Genomic DNA, 20,682 nt, shown 5'->3' with positions numbered 1-20,682 from the left:
TCAATTCACTGATAAAGAAATATAAGAGAACGTCTTACTGTCAGGCATGATGTGATGCATGGCAACAGATAAGAAGAAGATGGCATCACTGTAGTAAGCCCCAGATCCAGCGCTGAAGTGCTTCTGCATGGCCTCAACAATAGGAAACAGCTTCTGTGTGAGCGCCGCCACATCATGGAACACAACCTACACAAGGAATCACAAAGCTCAATTACAATAAAGGCTATTGGATTTTGTCACAGCAGCAGAGTTGAGGGCTAAAGGATAGGTAATTATACATTTTCACAGCATAAACACTCGTCCCCTCCGCAATAAATAAATAAAATATTGGTACAGCGATGTCCACTGTATACTGGCAGTATCTGGTAAATTCCATTTCCATATTATAACCAGCGTAATTACTGCTTCTTGGCTGTTGGATTATAAGCAGAATTACTCAAAAGAGTAATGAATTGATTTCAATGAAACTAGATCAGGTGTGGCCTAGAATATAAAAACTAACTGTTAAGTGGATCTGAACCCCCCCCCCCAAAAAGGGGGGGGGGGAGGGAAGCCAGAATTAATTACTTTCCGCTTTTTTTTGCTCAAGCATTGTGAGATAAGAATTTTGTTATTCAATACACTTCCAACAAAACTGATGAAAACGTTGGGCCTGGTCTGAGGCAGAGCCAGAACATGTAATTTTTCCACAAAAAAGGGGCAGCAGTGACATTTCTATAAGGACCTCACATTGCATGCAATAGTTTAATTCACATATACATATTTGTGCTCTCACAATCAACTATATCTGAGAATAAATTACACATGGAAGTTGACAACTGATAGGCTAGGGTCTAACCCAGGGGTGGGCAATCATGCGCCATGAAGGGCCGATACACTGCAGGTTTTCCTTTCTACTAATCACCTCAGCAGGTGATTTCATTAAAGATCAGGTGTCTCAGCAGGGGAGAAGCTCATCAGCAACCCATCTTCTGAGGTGACTGGTTGCAAGGAAAACCTGCACTGTCTCGGCCCTCGTTGCCACCCCTGGTCTAACCTATCTATACAATATTTTGGGAATTTGTGGAGATATGCATGTTATTTCTGTTGTTATTGAGCCTGTCAGCTGTATGTAATGTAATCAATCACAGAGATGGACAATCAATCTGTGAAGGAGCAGGTGATTTCTTTTTTGAATGTAAAAGGGATATCAATAAATTCAAGAGACCTTGAAACCTATCACCTTCTACCCCGGAGAGGTCAAAATTAATTAAAAATTACAATCCTGAGGTTTGTAAATAGAAAACAAAAGACTGCTGTTCTAAAAGCAAAAAAAACTCAAAGGAACAAATGTGTATATTAAAAACATTTAAGCAAAAAAAACGCAGATCTTGCAAGACAGGCTCAAATTATGAAAAAGCAAAACAAGATGCAGGCTACATGGACATCAAATTGTAAAATCTATATTAAACTACATGAGTCGCCAGAAGAAGCTAAAACACTGTATCTGGAGAAGTATAATTGAAGAAAATTGCAAACAAGGAAACAAAATGGTGACATCCTCACATAAAATCAATGTCTTATCCCATAGACGTTTTTCTTCATCTGATGATGAAATTCCTGCTCAAGTGCTTAATTTTAAAATTTTGAAGATACTGAACATGGATTTCACAACTTTGAAAATAATACTGATCCTGACTGCTTTTTTCTTGAAAATATTAGTCATCAGTGTAGCTACTTTACTGAAGAACAATTGAAGGATTATTCTATTACAAATGGGACTTTCTCCATTATACATTTTAACAGTAGAAGCCTTCTTGCAAATTTTTCAAAAATACAGGACTGTTTAAGAATGTTTAATAAACATTTTTCAGTTACTGCAGTTATCATTTGCGAGGAACACTGATATTCAAGAGAAGGAACATTTAAACTACTGTTAAAAGTCATTGTATTTCTGTAAAAGGTGTTAGAATCTAGAATAATTGTTCTGATAGTTTCAAATCTTCTGGTATATTGGTAGGTGTCAAAAGACTATAAAAACAACGTCATTTCTTACTGTAGTACACTATATTAGGCTAACTGTTTTTGTGGTTCTTTTTGTTTATTTGCACATCATATTATTGATTGTTTTGTTCTGTTCAGTTATGGTATTTTTCTGATTGGTACCTTCTGAGTATTTAAGTGTGTATAGTAACTGGTATAGGGGGTGGGCGTTGATAAGCTTTTGCTTCAGACCACGTCCTTTCGGCCGCAACCAATTGGGAAATCATTTGAGTTACTGTTGTATTTTCTTCTATTTTTTAAATTTGTTTTGTTAGTAAGAGATTTTTATGTTGGTATTTTATTTATGTGTGTGCTGAATAAAACTCATTCATTCATTCATTAATGTTCAGGCCAACTTTGTAAAACGCAAGCTTTGTACATGTTCAAAACCTGTCTGATAGTACGTCAGGGAAATCCTTTAGGTCAGGGGTGGCCAGATTCAGTCCTCGAGAGCCACCTTCCTGACACTCTTAGTTGTCTCCCTGCTCCAACACTCTGAATCCAATGAAAAGTTCGTTAAAAGTCTGCTAACGAGTCTTTCATTGGATTCAGGTGTGTTGGAGCAGGGAGACAACTAAGAGTGTCAGGAAGGTGGATCTCGAGGACCGAACTTGGCCACCCCTGCTTTAGGTACTCAAACTGAGGAAATATTACTCATTCAAAGGTCATGGTAGGCTATTAAGCTACAACATAATGCGTACTGGTGCCTTTAGTTGGAAATTTGATTGCAGAAGGGTCTATTTGAAAAATCCTTGAATGCAGTTTCACCATCTAATAAATTGAAAATACTACCTAAAATATGGGCATTAAAACAGTAAGGGCTATCTATGGCAATCTCACATTTGACACCAATGACTTTCACCTAAATGACTAACCTGTGGCTGGGTTTGTCAGGGAAACTGTGGAATCCATGTAGGTGTGCACTATATTTGGTCAAAAGCTGGTTGAAAATCAAATTCCTTAACTTTTGAATTCTTTAAGGGCAATTGTGGGGGTCAATCTTCATTGACATACCAATCTGATACAAATGACCAAAATAACCTATGAGAAGGCTAACAAACAAGCAGGCAGGCAGCTATGAACCTAGTCTAATGACTGACCTTTTCCACACTTGCTGGGGAATTCCAAACCCACCTCCTTATGTATGCCAGGTTTGGTGCTTATCAGTCTTAAAAGCTAAAATTTTGACCTTTCACCACCAATGGGCCCTTGGTAAATATGCTCTCACCAGGGCAATTATAAAACCAAGTATGCCAAACCAGGTATGGCCAAGCTTGGATGAAATCAGAGTGAAAAACTAAAAATTTTGACCTTTATCCCAATGATCTAGACCTCTGGGAAATTTGCTCTCTCTTGGCATTTCCAGGAAATTTGGCAGGCATCAAAGTAAAACATAAATTAATTAAATAATAATAAAAAGATAATCTAAAGTTTTAACCCAATGACCTTGACATTTGCCAAATAAAAACAAACCCTTTAAGGGCAATTCTGAGTCATCCTTCATTCACAATACCAAGTTTGGTAGAACTGATAAAGGACATGGGAGGAGTAGGGGAACAAACATTTGTCAAGTTATAGTACAATCCTTGAACTTCAGTTCCCATGAAGTATCATGATTTTTCAAGAGCTATTAAGAGCATCACACTGCCATTACAATTTGCATTAATTACTTTTTTCATAGAATAATTTCTTTTTCTTTGTATGACACTGAAATACTAGAAACAAAACAAGCCTGTTTACAAGTTTTGAGCCTCTCTGTGCTGTTCTTGTGAACTCAAAACAAACATGACAGCTGTGAGGTTGCAGTCCTGCTCATGTACATTAACTCAGAGAACTGGAAGAGGATTTAAAAAAAAACAGTATACAGTGAAATCATTAAAGCCTTTCCACAGCAGATAAGTATGTTGGGGACACATAATATTCAAAGAGGTGTGACCTCTGGTTTAACCTGGAATAACTAAATGTATGTCTAGAACTTTAGATTAAAGTTTGGACAATGTCACAGCCCTGTCCCTGGTCCACGTGTCCAAAAATGAGCAGGACATAATGTAACGACCCTGTGCAGATTAAGGTAAATCCTGGGATATTTGTACACATCGGTACTGCCCTTGCCTGTTCTTATAATAATTCATAAAATCACAACAGCTGGGAGCATAATACTTCTAAATGCCTGAATGAATAATGTGAAACCCACCACTGGACAAAATTTCAGTTTATTTCATGGGTCTGTTTTTATTTCATAAATTTTCTCACTCATTGATTAAAGGCATCCACCATTCACATATTTGTACAGTTTAATTTCTTTTTGCTAATAAAGGATTACTGAATGTTTGTATTACTTGTTAATCTACTGCTATTATTTGTGTTGGACATCACAGCATTTTCTCAGTGAACAACTCCCCTACACCCAAATGACTTCCAAATACCTCACAAATTAACTGTCAAGTAGCCAATACCTGTTTTTACTCCTCACAAAGATATTTGTATATAGTTCTGTCACCTTGGCATTTGGTATATTTGGCAAAGTAAATTTACTCAAAAGCAAAAGTATGACAGAAAATGTAAAGATTTCTGACAAACTTTTTGACTGGGTCTGATTCATGAGCTTAGCTGCTTTCTACAATCTTTACAGGTGATGATGAGAGATGACAAACTTCCAGCACTATGTCTAAAGATGAAACAACAACTTGTATTAAAGGAAGTTGGTGGTGGTTTACAACATAGCACAATCATAATTTTCGGGCATGGCAGACTACTACGTATGTTTTCACCGAAATCCTAAGAAACGTTCCTTTCCCATATAAATAATGAATTAGTAAGTTCTACAACCCCTGGCAAAATTAGGGAATCACCGAGGATGTTCATTCAGTTGTTTTCATTTTGTAGAAAAAGAAGATCACAGACATGACACAAAACTAAAGTCATTTCAAATGGCAACTATCTGGCTTTAAGAAACACTATAAGAAATCAAGAAAAAAGATTGTGGCAGTCAGTAACTGTTACTTTTTTAGACCAAGCAGAGGAAAAAAATATGGAATCACTCAATTCTGAGGAATAAATTATGGAATCACCCTGTAAATTTTCATCCCCAAAACTAACACTGCATCAAATCACATCTGCTCATTAGTCTGCATCTAAAAAGGAGTGATGACACCTGGAGAGCTGTTGCATCAAGTGGACTGACATGAATCGTGGCTCCAACACGAGAGATGTCAATTGAAACAAAGAGAGGACTATCAAACTCTTAAAAGAGGGTAAATCATCACGCAATGTTGCAAAAGATGTTGGTTGTTCACAGTCAGCTGTGTCTAAACTCTGGACCAAATACAAACATGGGAAGGTTGTTAAAGGCAAACATACTGGTAGACCAAGGAAGACATCAAAACCTAAAGCAATATGTCTCAAAAATCGAAAATGCACAACAAAACAAATCAGGAATGAATGGGAGGAAACTGGAGTCAAACGTCTGTGACCGAACGTAAGAAACCGCCTAAAGGAAATGGGATTTACATACAGAAAAGCTAAACGAAAGCCATCATTAAACACCTAAACAGAAAAAAAAACAAGGTTACAATGGGCTAAGGAAAAGCAATCATGGACTGTGGATGACTGGATGAAAGTCATATTCAGTGATGAATCTCGAATCTGCATTGGGCAAGGTGATGATGCTGGAACTTTTGTTTGGTGCCGTTCCAATGAGATTTATAAAGATAACTGCCTTGAAGAGAACATGTAAATTTCCACAGTCATTGATGATATGGGGCTGCATGTCAGGTAAAGGCACTGGGGAGATGGCTGTCATTACAAGATGACTGCCTGAAGAGAACATGTAAATTTCCACAGTCATTGATGATATGGGGCTGCATGTCAGGTAAAGGCACTGGGGAGATGGCTGTCATTACATCATCAATAAATGCATAAGTTTATGTTGATATTTTGGACACTTTTCTTATCCCATCAATTGAAAGGATGTTTGTGGATGATGAAATCATTTTTCAAGATGATAATGCATCTTGCCGTAGAGCAAAAACTGTGAAAACATTCCTTGCAAAAAGTAACTTAGGGTCAATGTCATGGCCTGCAAATAGTCCGGATCTTAATCCAATTGAAAATCTTTGGTGGAAGTTGAAGAAAATGGTCCATGACAAGGCTCCAACCTGCAAAGCTGATCTGGCAACAGCAATCAGAGAAAGTTGGAGCCAGATTGATGAAGAGTACTGTTTGTCACTCATTTAAGTCCATGCCTCAGAGACTGCAAGCTGTTATAAAAGCCAGAGGTGGTGCAACAAAAGACTAGTGATGTGTTGGAGCGTTCTTTTGTTTTTCATGATTCCATAATTTGTTTCCTTCTGCTTGGTCTAAAAAAAGTAACCATTACTGACTGCCACAATTTTTTTCCTGATTTCTTATAGTGTTTCTTAAAGCCAGAAAGTTGCCATTTGAAATGACTTTAGTTTTTTGTCATGTCTGTGATCTGCTTTTTTTCTCCGAAGCCGGTGATTCCATAATTTTTGCCAGGGGTTGTATGTGCGATTTCCCTGCCTGACAACTCTACATTACATGAGGAATGGGCACGGGTGGGGCTTGAAACCAGGACCTTTTTGCTTTAAAAGCAAATACACCAACCACTATGCTTGCCTATATATAAGTTGACAATGTCTTTGAAGACTGTGAACAAACAAATGAATGAGAAAAAAAATAAATAAATCAACAATACCCACATTTATTTGACTTTAAATTAGCATATTTAAATTTTTTTTTTTTATGTATTCCTCTTCATGTTAGGTAACTTATTTGGTCTTTTAGTGATCAATTTATATTTTAGCACAATGAATATTCCATACCTCCAAGATGAAAAACTAACAGGAATAAGGGTTAGACTGAGCAAACAGAGATATAAGACGGCCTCAGTTACGTAACCCTCCGATCTGCAAGCTTGAAAGAGGGGATGACTAACAAAACACAGAAGAGCAGACTTATTTTCCATGCTGGTATCTCAATTTTATGCTTCAAATCCCTGGTGAGAGGACAATGAGATGTAATACACTCTGATCATGTGACTTATAAACTCATTTCCCTCCATCACTATGTGAATTACCAAAAAGAGCCAAAGCTTGAAGTCTGTGTGTGCAGACATCAGTTGGAGTAAACGGTAACTTTTACAACGCATGACTAGGTTTCTGCTAATAAGTCAATTTTTGTTGCGAGACATCTAGTTGTCAATATCAACCGTTCATCACAAAAGACCAAACATTTGTTACCACCAACCAGGACCGTCATGATTCAGCCCCCCCCCCCGCATCACCACTACTGCCAATAGTACTTCATTTTCAGTCTCCCTTACAAATGTAGGCTACTTTATAGTAGTTGAACACAAAGCAATAAGCATTTGTCTTGTCTTAGGGATCTAACAATTTATTACAGCACAAAACAGCATATTCCAATTCCACAATGCAAAGCTGAATAACAGGGCAGACAGTAAGTTAATATTTTTTTAAATACAAACTGGAAATAAACATGGAACAACTTAGCATCCATATGCAGCTGCCAGACACTACATTCTATAAACTAACCACAGATTGCAGGATGTAGCACAAGACAACAACTGCTATAAGATGTTTTTTTTTTTTTTTAATTTGCCATGCAGTAGCGTTCCACTCATCAGTCCAGTATGATGATGCATTGATCCATATTCCGATCTGGAGGTACAGATTCTACAAGTTACAGTGACCCATCAATTGCAGAATGAGACCTGTCTGTCCGGTCATCTTTATCATATTTGTCAGACAACAGACCCCTATTTGTACGATTGCAGCTGGTATCATAGAAATTCACATGAAATTTCAGATGCGAAAACAACCCTTGTTTATGTTGTGGAAGTCAGACCATGTACAAGGGTCTGAGCGTGGTCTACCTGGAGAACAAAGTAAACAGGAAAACCTGATCTACTGGCAGGAAACTGCCAAGATATGAAGGTGAACAAACCCCAACTGAGACCTGAGGATAGAAAATCCGGAAAAGCTCTCATAAGATTAGCATTTATTTGAAAATAAGAATTCACCCTTAAACAGAGAGAGAGAGAGAGAGAAGCAAACTGAAACTCTTCCAAAGATTTCAGGTACATGCTTCAAACAGGGTCATTCCATATGAAATCACCAAAGGTTCCAGTTTTATGGTTTTAGAATTGCCTGGTTTTGGTATATTTTGTAGTCCATGTTAAGAGAAGAAGAATTGTCTTGGCGGCAGCTCAGTATCTTGTTTCGTTTAGATTCTATGCAGGTTTTAAAAAGGGGGCATGTCCGTGTTAACCCTCTGTGTTCCGTTTGTGACCATGTTTACTTGGCCATAAACCAAAAAACTAGAAAAGATATTAACTTGATATTTTCAGAATTTGTTTATTCTGTCTTAAAGTTTATGTAAAATGTACAGTTGAAGAAATTAACCCCCTGGGGGCCACGCCATTAATTACCAAAAAATGGAATTTGAAAAAAAAAAAAAGTTCAGAAAGTGTGTTGACTTTGATGTGCATTTAACCATATTTGCCTTGTCATGTAAAAAATGCCGTTTGGCATGTTGGCAGTACTAATGTTAGGCTTCCTTGGGATGCAAAGAACACCACCACAATGTCCTCAGATTTTGCCCAAAAATTAACCCTTGTCCGGCTATTTTTTACCAATATGTTCATTTTGGCGCCCCCTTTTTGGCATGTGGGCATCTTTTGATTTTGTTTTGTTGGTCTGAAATGAAAGGTCTTCATTGGAACTTCAAATTAAACCTGGTACCAACATCTAACAAAGAGGCCTGATGGGAAAACAAGTGCCCTCTTTATTGGTAATCTTCAGTTTTCAGCCTAATCAAAATGTACGAATGTATGAAAATGCACATAAATGCACAGGAAATATATGACAGTCTATACGATAGCCATTCTGAAATCCATCCAGCATGTATACACATACATTGCTACATTATAAAAATGTCTGTATCACTGAATAAACAAAGCACAGTAACTAACGTGGAGCTAGCTGTACATAAGCTATGCATGGACTACGTTAAGGTGGTTATAATCATATGAATGGAATTTTTCCTTAAATCTTGGACTTCAGACTCACCTTGCATAGGTTTGCTTGTGACAGGGATCCCTGTCACAAGTTGAGTTTTTTGTGGGCTCAGAAGTAACAATTAGAAAAAGCTGTAGCTTTATTTGGTACAAATAAAAATAGACCGATCCATTTACAACTTAAAAACGTTTACACAGCTTGACTGTGCATTAAACCTTCAGCAGTGCAGTAACATCATGTTTTATTTTTAAAAATTATTCCTACCTCAGACAAATTTGCAGAACTAAGCTCCTTTGATCAAACTGGGTATTTGTACATATCCAAAAATGAGGAATTTCAGATTGAGTTGGTTTGCTCCATCACCCCGGCTGCAGTGTCTGGCTCTGCCCAGAAGTGTGGCCTGGACCCCGTGTGCTCCATGTGGCTCTGCCCGGTGTCACGGTCCAATCAAACCCACCGTCTAACCAGTCCTCCTTGGCTCGCCGGCACTCCGAAAAAAAAAAAAAAAAAAAAAAAGAGCTTCTCCCAGCAGGGTGATGGATGAGTCCTTCTACTGCTGTTTATTTTCAGCTTTTTGTGGGTCTGACAGACGCGAATCCAAGATGGTGATTGCTCTGTTTGTTTAGGCGTTGGAAAAGCCAGAGTGTGACGTTTGTGTCGGACGTCTCCCTTTGTGTCTGACGCAAAGGGAGGTGTTATTTGATGCTCATGAAGCTTGCGGTGTGAAAGGCCCTTTACACCCCAACATTAAAGACATCTGAGTGAATTAGGTACACATCTTTTGTTGCATCACAGATAGTGATTACTTCTTCCAAACGAAAAGTTATTATTCACATAACACTGATGCTTGAGTGTGAGATGCACTCTATTTCCAGAGAGGACATTTTTGACATACACAAGGCATTTTATTTTTGAATGCCTGTTTCAAGTTGTTTCCCCATCGAGCAATGATCCTGAGAGTTAGAATGTTATACAGTAGGCTTTCATAGGGAAATTAGTCCATTTAGTCGTTACCTACTAAATAAACAATAGTTCTGGCAGCCCATCAAAATTACACATCATGAAAAGGACAGATATTTTTGGCAAAAACTGATATAATCAGAGTTCTGCTGGTAAACAAAAGGGATATCAAACTAAATGACCATTGCTGTTGATAGACCAGTAGTAGTTATCCATGTGTGGCAAACTAAAGTTTGTTGGTCATTTCCACCTTGTCATTAAACCAACCTTCATCAAGATCCACTAAGGTACCATGATTATCAAACAACCCACCTCACATTCAAATGTAAGCGTGATTGGGACATGTTTGATTAAGATATAATGTAAAATACACATTAAAAGGGGTTTTCAAAAGCCATAAAATCTGTAATCTGAATCAAACTTTGTCAATCGATAAAGGATACCATCCTACATAAGGCTCTCAAATATGGAAGCAATTTGTTCTTTTTTTGACAGTTATGACTTTTTGAAAATTCATTTAATGTTAAAGGATAGGGATTTTCCAAGATTTTTCCTGACTCTGACCTTGAAAAGTGAATCAGTTCTTGCCTATCAGGATATGATTCCTCTGTAAAAAATAAAAATCATAACGACATATGAAAGATTGTGGGTGACAGGCTGCTCACAAACAGACAAACAAAAACAAAGATGAAAACATAGGTCAAAATAAAAAAGGGGGCTCTCTCTTTGGCAGCAGGAACAGAGAAAAGTAATAGCAGCGGTGCAGATAGGAGCTCATTTAGCAGGGAAACACTGCCCCCGTGTGTTACAAAAGACTGGACAATTCTCATTTGTATAAAACAAAGAAAGAAAAAAAAAAAAGTGTAAAAGTGCAAGGGTCACAAGCTCACTACTTTAACCACTTGACCATCACCTCTCCAATCTATATCTCAAATTCTGCCACGTTGGTGTGTTTATACAGGTAAAACTGTATAATATCAATTAAAAAAATATACTTCCCCACTCTGAACTTGTTTATGGGATGTTCTTTTGCAACCCTATGTTATATAATCATGGTATTAAGAATCACCACACACAAATTTTCAATCTCAAAATAACAAACCTCGACTGTTGCACAAATAAAACCACAAAACTGCAACTATTAGGCTACAAACATTTCAACAGATGAGACTGTGTGTACAAATACAAAAAGCTTCAAATTAAACTCTTTTTACCAGTGCTTTTTAACACTTAGCTTTACAAATGTCCAATTCATTATGTAATAAATTAAGGTTTTTATGAGCAGCATGCTTCCAACATCAAAGTACTTTAATGCAATGTAAATAGAGTTTGACAAAAAAATGAAACTGCAACACTGAATTTTTCTTGGAATCAGCAGATAAGAGATATGTCACAGTGACTCTTTACTTACTGTACCTCGTAATGAAACGTTGCATCAAGGAGAAATTCCTGCAGCATCCTCTCTCCCAGTTCCTGGCTGGCTTGATCACTCACAAATGAAGGACCAACACTTCTCCTTCCAGGAAGCGGCCGTGCTTAACCATAGACAGCATGGCCACCCTGAATTTGTCCTGAAGGCTGTGGCTCTTGTCCACCTTGGTAAACATCATGAGTGCATGGTACTTTTGGTCAGTAACTTGATTGTCTCTAGCCCTAGACATGAAAGTCTCACTCTTGTCTACACCTCGTTGTTCTCCTCCCCTCTCCTCAGATCCAGCTGGGTGCGGCAGCCTGGTGTCTATGGTCAGGTCCGCATCGTTCCTGTTGGTGTTGTGGCTGGAATGAGTCTGCTTGATCCGCTTAGTGGTGCTGGAAAAATTCTGCTTCTCTGAGCCAAAGTAGTAAAAAGCTACAACTGCAAGTGCAGCAGCCAGGAGAAGCACGAACTGATAGAACCTGTATGTACTGAGTCGTCCCATGGTCCTGACAAGCGCTTTTAGCATGCCCATATCTCCTTGTAAGTGTTATGAAAAATGAGGAATAACTGACCAATTTGTGTCCCTCCAGTTATTTCCGATCATATTTCCACAAGTGAGCAACATATTCCTGTAAGAAAAAAAGAAGAACATTTTTTTCACTCCAGGCCTTAGCAGAACCAGGTCCTTTACTACTGCTGGTTGCTTGTCTGTTAGGAGGATAAAAAAAAAAAAACATTTTTAACCAATCTGCACAAAGCTTGCTATCTTTGATTATAAAATTTTGGTGTTGATCGGGACATATGAGTGGGTTCTGGACCTTTTTTAACCTTCTTTTTCATATTGCCATGAATTATTTGTTGACATTCAATGAAACTACAACCCCTATTCCAATGAAGTTGGAACGTTGTGTAAAATGTAAATAAAAACTGAATACAATGATTTGAAAATCCTCTTCAACCTACATTCAATTGATTACACCACAAAGAAAAGATATTTAATGTTAAAACTGATGAACTTTGTTGTTTTTGTGCAAATATTTGCTCATTTTAAAATAGACGCCTGCAACGCGTTTCAAAAAAAGTTGGGACGGGGCAACAAAAGACTGGAAAGGTTGATGAATGCTCAAAGAACACCTAATTGGAAACAGGTTAGTGTCATGATTGGGTATAAAAGGAGCATCCCCAAAAGGCTCAGCTGTTTACAAGCAAAGATGGGATGAGGATCACCACTTTGTGAACAGCTGCGTGAAAAAAAAAAAACAGTCCAACAGTTTAAGAACAATGTTTCTCAACGTTCAATTGCAAGGGATTTAGGGATTCCATCATCTACAGTCAATAATATAATCAGAAGATTCAGAGAATCTGGAGAACTTTCTACACATAAGCAGCAAGGCCGAAAACCAACATTGAATGCCCGTGACCTTTGATCCCTCTGCTGGCACTGCATTAAAAATTGACATCATTGTGTAAAGGATCTTACTGCGTGGGCTCAGGAGCACTTCAGAAAACCATTGTCAGTTAACACAGTTCATCGCTACATCTACAAGTACAAGTTAAATCTCTACCATGCAAAGTGAAAGCCATACATCAACAACATCCAGAAACGCCGCTGCCTTCTCTGGGTCTGAGCTCATTTGAAATGGACAGACACAAAGTGGAAAAGTGTGCTGTAGTGCACATGGCATGGGCAACTTACACATCTGTGATGGCACCATCAATGCTGAAAGGTACATGCAGGTTTTGGAGCAACATATGCTGCCATCCAAGCAACGTCTTTTTCAGGGACGTCCCTGCTTATTTATGCAAGACAATGCTAACCCACATTCTGCATGTGTTACAACAGCATAGCTTCATAGTAAGAGAGTGCGGAGACTGGCCTGCTTGCTGTCCAGACCTGTCGCCCATTGAAAATGTGTGGAGCATTATGAAGTGCAAAATTCGACAACGGAGACCCCGAACTGTTGAACAACTGAAGATGTACATCAAGCAAGAATGGGAAAGAATTCCACCTACAAAACTTCAACAATTAGTGTCCTCAGTTCCCAAACACTTACTGGGTGTTGTTAGAAGGAAAGGTGATGTAACACAGTGGTAAACATACCACTGTCCCAGCTTTTTTGAAACATGTTGCAGGCATCCATTTCAAAATGAGCAAATATTTGCACAAAAGTAATAAAGTTTATCAGTTTGAACATTAAATATCTTGTCTTTTTGGTGTATTCAACTGAATGTAGGTTGAAGAGGATTTGCAAATCATTGTTTTCTGTTTTAATTTACATTTTTCACAACGTCCCAACTTCATTGGAATTGGGGTTGTAATACAGTTGGTGAAACCTGTGGTTGTGCAGATACAAGTAATGTCCACTAGAGTGAAATATGCTTTTGAATAATTAAACCTTATAAAACCTGAGTGTTGGTGGTGATGGACTGTCCAAGTGCTTTCCTAGTATTTGTACAATTTCATGAATCATTGTCCTTACAATATAAAAAGACATGGTATTATTGGTCAATTGCAATGTTTCCCTACTGGAAGTACTTCCAGAAATGGTGGTCATATTTGGGAATGTAAATAAATAAATAAATAAATGTAATTCCCATTGTCCTTGTTTGTAATTTGTGCAGAACAAATATTTGCTGAAGTGTTTCTGGAGTCAGAACAAGGCCCAAAATGGAAAGTTGTTTTTTTTACCTAATATCCCTAATTTTTCCAAAAATATTAGGGATATTAGATAATACACAGTGAACATGGATGTTGATACCACCATTTATCAGTCTCTGGTAACCACACAAGCTCTGAACAAAGGAAATATCTCAACCTTGTCCTCTATAAAACATGACATCAACTAAATGTGCAAAATAATAAATACAATTATTCACAAAACTCTCATTTTAATTTCCTACACTTTCAGTTAAAATGATTATTATTACCACCCTTAAAAAGTATCAGCTACCGATTTTATAAACACTATCCAATCTAGAACCCATGGATCCCCACGGGCATGTGGTATTGAAAATATGAATTACTAAGAATGTGAATTAGCAGATTTCTTTTTTATTATTATTTCCCCAAACAGAGAGGATTTACGAAGGGGTGAGAGGTCAAGCATTTATTTATTAAGTCCAGCGTTCCAAACAGAAATACTTAGTCTTCCAGAACAGTCTGCCCATGGCATGGTTTCCCTGCACATTTAGTTAAAGCTCCAAATGTCAATTAATTTTAAATCATCTATGATGTGTATTATAGTGATTTCTGACTTAAGTCACTATGTTATGGACAATTAAGGCATTTTTAGTGGGGCTGCATGTCCAGGTTTCAGCTTTAATTAGTGTGTTGCCTGTGGGGATCCACAGGCTCCAGATTGGGTAGTGTTTATAAAATAGGTAGCTGATATTTTTCAAGGGTGGTAATAAATTAAGCAAAGCTTGTATAATGAGTTGTAATGGCATGCGACTCCAGGATGTTTTTAGAACCTTAGACCTCAACAATTTGTAGAAGAACTCAACCCTTTTATTTCCTGTTAATTACGTAATTTTTTAAGGTTAATTTACTATCTTGATGTACGTATAAGTTGTTTAGATTCTTGTTATGATATACACATTATTATCATCATCATCATCATTATATTTTATCATTACTTCTATTTTGCCATTTCATTTTTAAATGGACCACAACGGAAATAAGTGTTTTCACTCTCTTGCATCATCCAGGTATTTACAATTATGTTATGTACTTACATTGAACATGCTAAATAAAAATGCATGCATGCACTCACGATTTTAATACAAAGATGATTTACCGCTACCTGCTGGAATGGTGTGTTAGTCCAGAATGTAATTAGCAAAGATAACTAATATCTTAAGTTTCTCCAAAAATATCAACATTCCGTTTCAGCGCCATTCATCCTATAAGCATACTGTAAGGTGGTTTCCCCGGTTTAACGTGTGGCCTATTGTGGAGAGTGAACTCAGAAGACTCAAAAAACTGACAGATTTTAGATGCTGTATTGAAAGATGCCTTCGCTAAAACAGAGAGTTGCTACAACAGCTTGCAAGCTGATCACACACACAGCGCTCTGCCTGGCTCTTCCACCTGCCATCAGCTCTGCACCCAGATTGGGGGGGGGGTCGTTTCCCTCAGTGTAAATCAGTCAAGTTATGTGATTTGTTGAAAAATGTTGCATTTGACATTTATGTACGGTGACTGCCCGCATTGTATATAAACGATATGTGTAAAAGTAAAACTGTTTTGTCTGTGTAGTGTGATAAGCAAAAGAACAGTATACATGAAGTTAACAAATAGACCGAGAACATAGCCATGAGACATACCGCCCACCAATACCAAACGGTAAATGTCCTGATGTCAGTCGCAGTCTCAGCGCACCCCCAGTCTGAGTGATCCCATTTATGAGTGTGCATGCGTGGGTCAGTATATAAAGATCCACTTTCTCTGGTCAGCTGTTATCAGTGAAGCAAACTATTCAGGTTTTTAATTAGGTTTGACAGAGTACCATCATTTTGAAATGTAAACAATGAAACACTGGTCACAGCTTTCTGGTGTTTGTCCCTTAAAGCACACAGACGTCAATTACCAAGATCTTTCCACCTTCAAATGCTCATAACTTTCTTCATATTTGACACAGAACAAATATTTAAACACCATTTTGAAGGCCTTTATATGCTCTTTTGCAACCACCATTTCTGCTACAATTCCTTTATTTTTTTGTCATATACCTAGATAGACTTGGTTCAACAAAATCACTGTATTTGTCATTGATTTCAATTTGTCTGGATTCGAGATCTAAGTGTATTACTGCATTCTGTGTTTCATGATTTGATTTTTTTTTTTTTTTAACTCCTGGATGTGCCATACAAACAAGGACAGGTCTACAAACTTCTGTTAGGTCTACTCCTTTTAAAACAATGTTTTGTTTTGTTTTTTAAATGGAAATGATCAATCCTTTTTCTGAAATGAAACAGGTAATGTAGAATTTGTAACAATTCATGTCTCCAATACACCTTCAGCTAAAACATAATATATAACGGCTGAGTGGATCCTTGTCATTTGATTGGTGCTTTGTATTAGTGATGTTAAGCTCGAGTCAGTCTGCTCGACACAGCATCGAGCTCTTTGAACCAGAAGTGTCAGTGAGCAGCGTTTCGAGCACGCCCCTATTACGTGACAACTGCAAGCGAGGCCTCGTTACGTCACACCACGTGTCGAGCATCGCGGAAAATTCGAATAATCTGGGCGTGTCAATATGACCCGCCAAGTATTTAAATGAGATCTGAATCGCAGCTCAAACCGTGGGTTTGTGAGAGGAGGAGATTGCTAGCGCCACGTGAATCGGAGCCAAGGAAAGCATTAATTTATATTTAGGTCTAGTTTAGAGTTCATTTAGTATAGTTAGCTACATACACATAGGATCTAACATAGACAGACACACCATACACAACAGGCATCCATTCATATACAACATTTATTCACACAGTACATCAACATAGGTTAGACTATATATTATAGGTAGATCAGAGACTGAGCTGAGTGACAAGAGCTGTGATTTTGTTGAAGTGAAAGGTGTGAGAAATGTGAGTGTGTGTGTGTGAGAGAGAGTGAGTAGTGGTGAGGAAGGGACATGGAAGAGCCAGTTCCAAAAAGAGCATGATCAATTGCTTGGGAGCACTTTGATCTAATAAGCCCCAAAAAGGTCAAGTGCTTGATTTGTGCTCAAGAGATGAGGTACAGTAACAATACGTCTTCAATGGTGCGACACCTGAGATCCAAACATCCTGATACATCAATGGCTGCTGCTTCTGTTGCTGCTCCTGGAGCAGGAATCAGGCCATGTAACCTGTATTTTATTCTTTATCTAAGATTAAAACATACTCAAACAAAAATAGCTCAGCATGTCATACTGTATTTCCATTAAAGGCAGACAAGTTGATTTGGATGAGGCACTGGTGGACTATGTTGTGGAAGATGCATAACCGTTCAAAATAGTGGAGAGCAAATCCTTCAGGGCTTTACTACAAAGCTTTGACCCAACATATGCCTACCTCCAGAGGAGAAGACCGGCTTAAATACTGGGTGACACAAGTCGCAGTCAATCCCAATTTACAGAGAATGGCAAAAAATATTTGTCGATGCCAGCAACATCAGTGCCTTGTGAGCGGGTCTTCTCCAAAGGTGGAGAGATGGTGAGGCAGAAGACGAGCCGATTAAAGTCCAGCACTGTTGAAATTATTCTTTTTTTGAATAAAAATTGTTGAAAGTTGCACAATCACCGTCTCCTATCCCCTCTATTCTAATTTACAAATTACAGCAACATAAGCACCAGTTGCAGAAGGACATGCCTTTCTCACGTTTCCCATCACATTTTATCCAAATATAGTTTGAGGAATGATGCCACAAATCTACATATAGTCTACAATAAAGGCTTTCATAACCATTATGTGTGCATCTGTAGGGACTATTTATTACATTAACAAAGACACAATAATACATACAACATTTTTTTTATTATTATTATTTTTCAAGAACAAACCACATCAGTCATGAATTAATGCAAACATTTGTCAGGGCACTCGCTCAAGGTAATTCTCAAAGCAATCCAGCAGATGTCACCCTTCAAACTGTATCAAACGCGGCGAAGCAGTGTGTCGATTTTCAGCCAGTTGTGTTGCAGTGGCTCATTGGTTCATGAGGCTTCGAAATTGCCATCACTACTTTGTATGTCACATGACATGGATTATTCGTCCCATTTTTGTGTTACACTGCATTTAGAGTGCCGTTTGGTTCCATTTAGAGTGCAAATTTGGTTCCATGTTTGGTACCATTGCACTCTGCACACACACAAGTGCTAACGCACACACACCCACACAAGTGTGCGCACATGCGTTCGCGCGCACACCCACCCACATGCACACACAAAACAAATCCACTGCACTGTCTGGAGGCTGTTAGCAGGAAGTTAGAATGAAAAGCTGGACTAATTTCTGACGTGATTTATTTTCCCTACACTGAGGATGTACACAGTCAAATTTTTTTTTTGGTAGTACATGCACGCACAAACGCTGACCGGTTATGTGTGCGCACGGGGGACAACGACTCTACCGAGCCAACGATTTGATTGAGCTAACTGACGCTGCTAATTCTTGTCACACAGACACACAAAATCCACTCCGCTGTAAGCCGTCTGGATGTATGAAGACCTGTTCAGATGAAAAGCTGATGTGATTTTTGGCTGGACTGGGGATCTACACAAAGTTTTTTTTTTTATGGAAGGCTGAAGTCAGTGCACAGCATCACTGGACTACATGTCAAAATTTGGACTTTAGCAGCAGTGGAACACCAAAATGTAAGTCCCTTTTCTGTTGTTTATAAATTAATAAAATATCAAATGACAAGGATCTATTTTAGCCATTATATAACACATAATGAATGTTTTTACATTCTTTCAATGGAGCAAATATTTAATTCGGTGAAAGCTGGAACATACCATTCAACTCGGCTTCACCTCTTTGAATGGTTTGTTCCAGCTTTCACGTCATGAAATATTCGTACCACTGAACTCATAAACATTCATTATTTGTATACTCGCCACCTAGCGGACGTGCCGATTCTTGCACCAGCTGTAATGCCATCAATTAAAAATAATAAAAAAAGAAAAAATTGATGCAGGCCGATTTCGGCATGCGGCCGGGGATGATAAACTAATGTTTGTTTTTTAATGAGGCCTAATTGTGGATTTACAGTGTTAACAGGTTGCAGGTGGTGGGTTGACACGTGGCACCAATCCAAATGTCATTTTTAGTTTATACACTCTCCCTTTTTATAGACACTGTACTTCAAACGGTCAAAATAAGAAGTCAAGAGGAGCGTGTACAAACTGCTCTTTACACATTATTGCACAAAAAATACTTTTACTAAAACCAGCTGGTTAGTCTTACCTGCTGCTTTACGAGTCGTACGTCGCTAAGCTGACCTCCAACATTACATACCGACTATCGTTTGTTTAAACTAGTGACTTATTTATATTAAACTTCGTCGCGGTGAAAAATATTTTACTGTATTTGCATCGACATGTATCACAAAAAAAAACATAGCATTACATGACAGCAATGCTAGCTACGTTCGATCACGCCCACTTCAAAATCAGCCGTATTCCGTTTCCGATCGACGTCCATGATGCATTCATTGCTTTAAGGAAAAACTAGTACAAGTCAGGGAATCATAGTGCATACTAAATTTGATACATCGACGCAGGAAAGAAAAGAAAAAATCAGATTTTTTTTCCCACTAGGCTCAGTCCTGTTCCTCCTTCTCAACGGGTAAGGGCTTTAACACAATCAAACATAAAATCCCATTTGCCTTTGAAAATGCTGGAGCTGAATTTTCACAATGACTTTTTTTAGAGAATCTTTCTTTGAGTCACTTCACCATGAAGCTGCAGTGCTGGTGATGCAAGAGACAAATTTGCACAATGCACAGATTCTCTAATCACAGGCACAAATGCTTAGAACTCCTTGATGGGTGTCTTGGTGGCTTCCATCGTGATCACCTTGCATGGTCACTCATTCATTCAAGGGTCACAGGGAGCCTGTCCCCACAGCCATAGGGCACAAGGCATGGTACACCCAGGACAGGATGCCAGTCTGTCACAGGGCCGCATATGGACAGACAAACATATTCACACAAACACATACACACGGGGTCAATTTGTAGCCACCAATTCGCCTGCATATCTTTGGAAGTGGGAGGAAGCTGGAGTACCCACGCTAACACAGGCAGAACACGCAAACTCCACACAGAAGGGCAGGAAGCGATCTCATGACCTTCTTGCTGTGAGGCAACAGTGAAAACCACTGATCCACCGTATCGCCTGAATCGTGACTCAGTTTTTGAGAACTCCCTACCCCAGACAGAATTACCATAGTTTGTATTTTTAATGTGACTGACTGTGAAGTCCAAGACATATTCAGTGACTTAGAAATGTTTATGTACCCATTCCTTGTCTAAAGAAAACTGGCCGTAAAAATCATGACTTGTATTAACAATAATCTTTATATTTAGTTTGTCAAATGACTGAATAAAAACTGCTCTAATTCCTACATCATTAAAACGACATTTTTGTTAAATACCTTGAATTAAAGCTTATATCTACACTACAAATACACCTCGGTATTTCAACTCCATCGCGGTGTTGTGCAGAGACAACAAAAAAAGAC

At 38.3% G+C, this 20,682-nt stretch overlaps 1 pseudogene; it reads right to left on the bottom strand.

Moving 5' to 3' along the window:
* On the bottom strand, positions 1 to 19,581 carry LOC117518102 (annotated as a pseudogene).
* Between the last annotated feature and the right edge of the window lie 1,101 nt (positions 19,582 to 20,682).

The sequence above is a fragment of the Thalassophryne amazonica genome, chromosome 10, assembly GCF_902500255.1.
Source record: "Thalassophryne amazonica chromosome 10, fThaAma1.1, whole genome shotgun sequence".
Lineage (NCBI taxonomy): Eukaryota > Metazoa > Chordata > Actinopteri > Batrachoidiformes > Batrachoididae > Thalassophryne > Thalassophryne amazonica.
The sequence above is the reverse complement of the archived record's forward strand: the minus strand, read 5'-3'. Positions and strand labels throughout refer to the sequence as shown.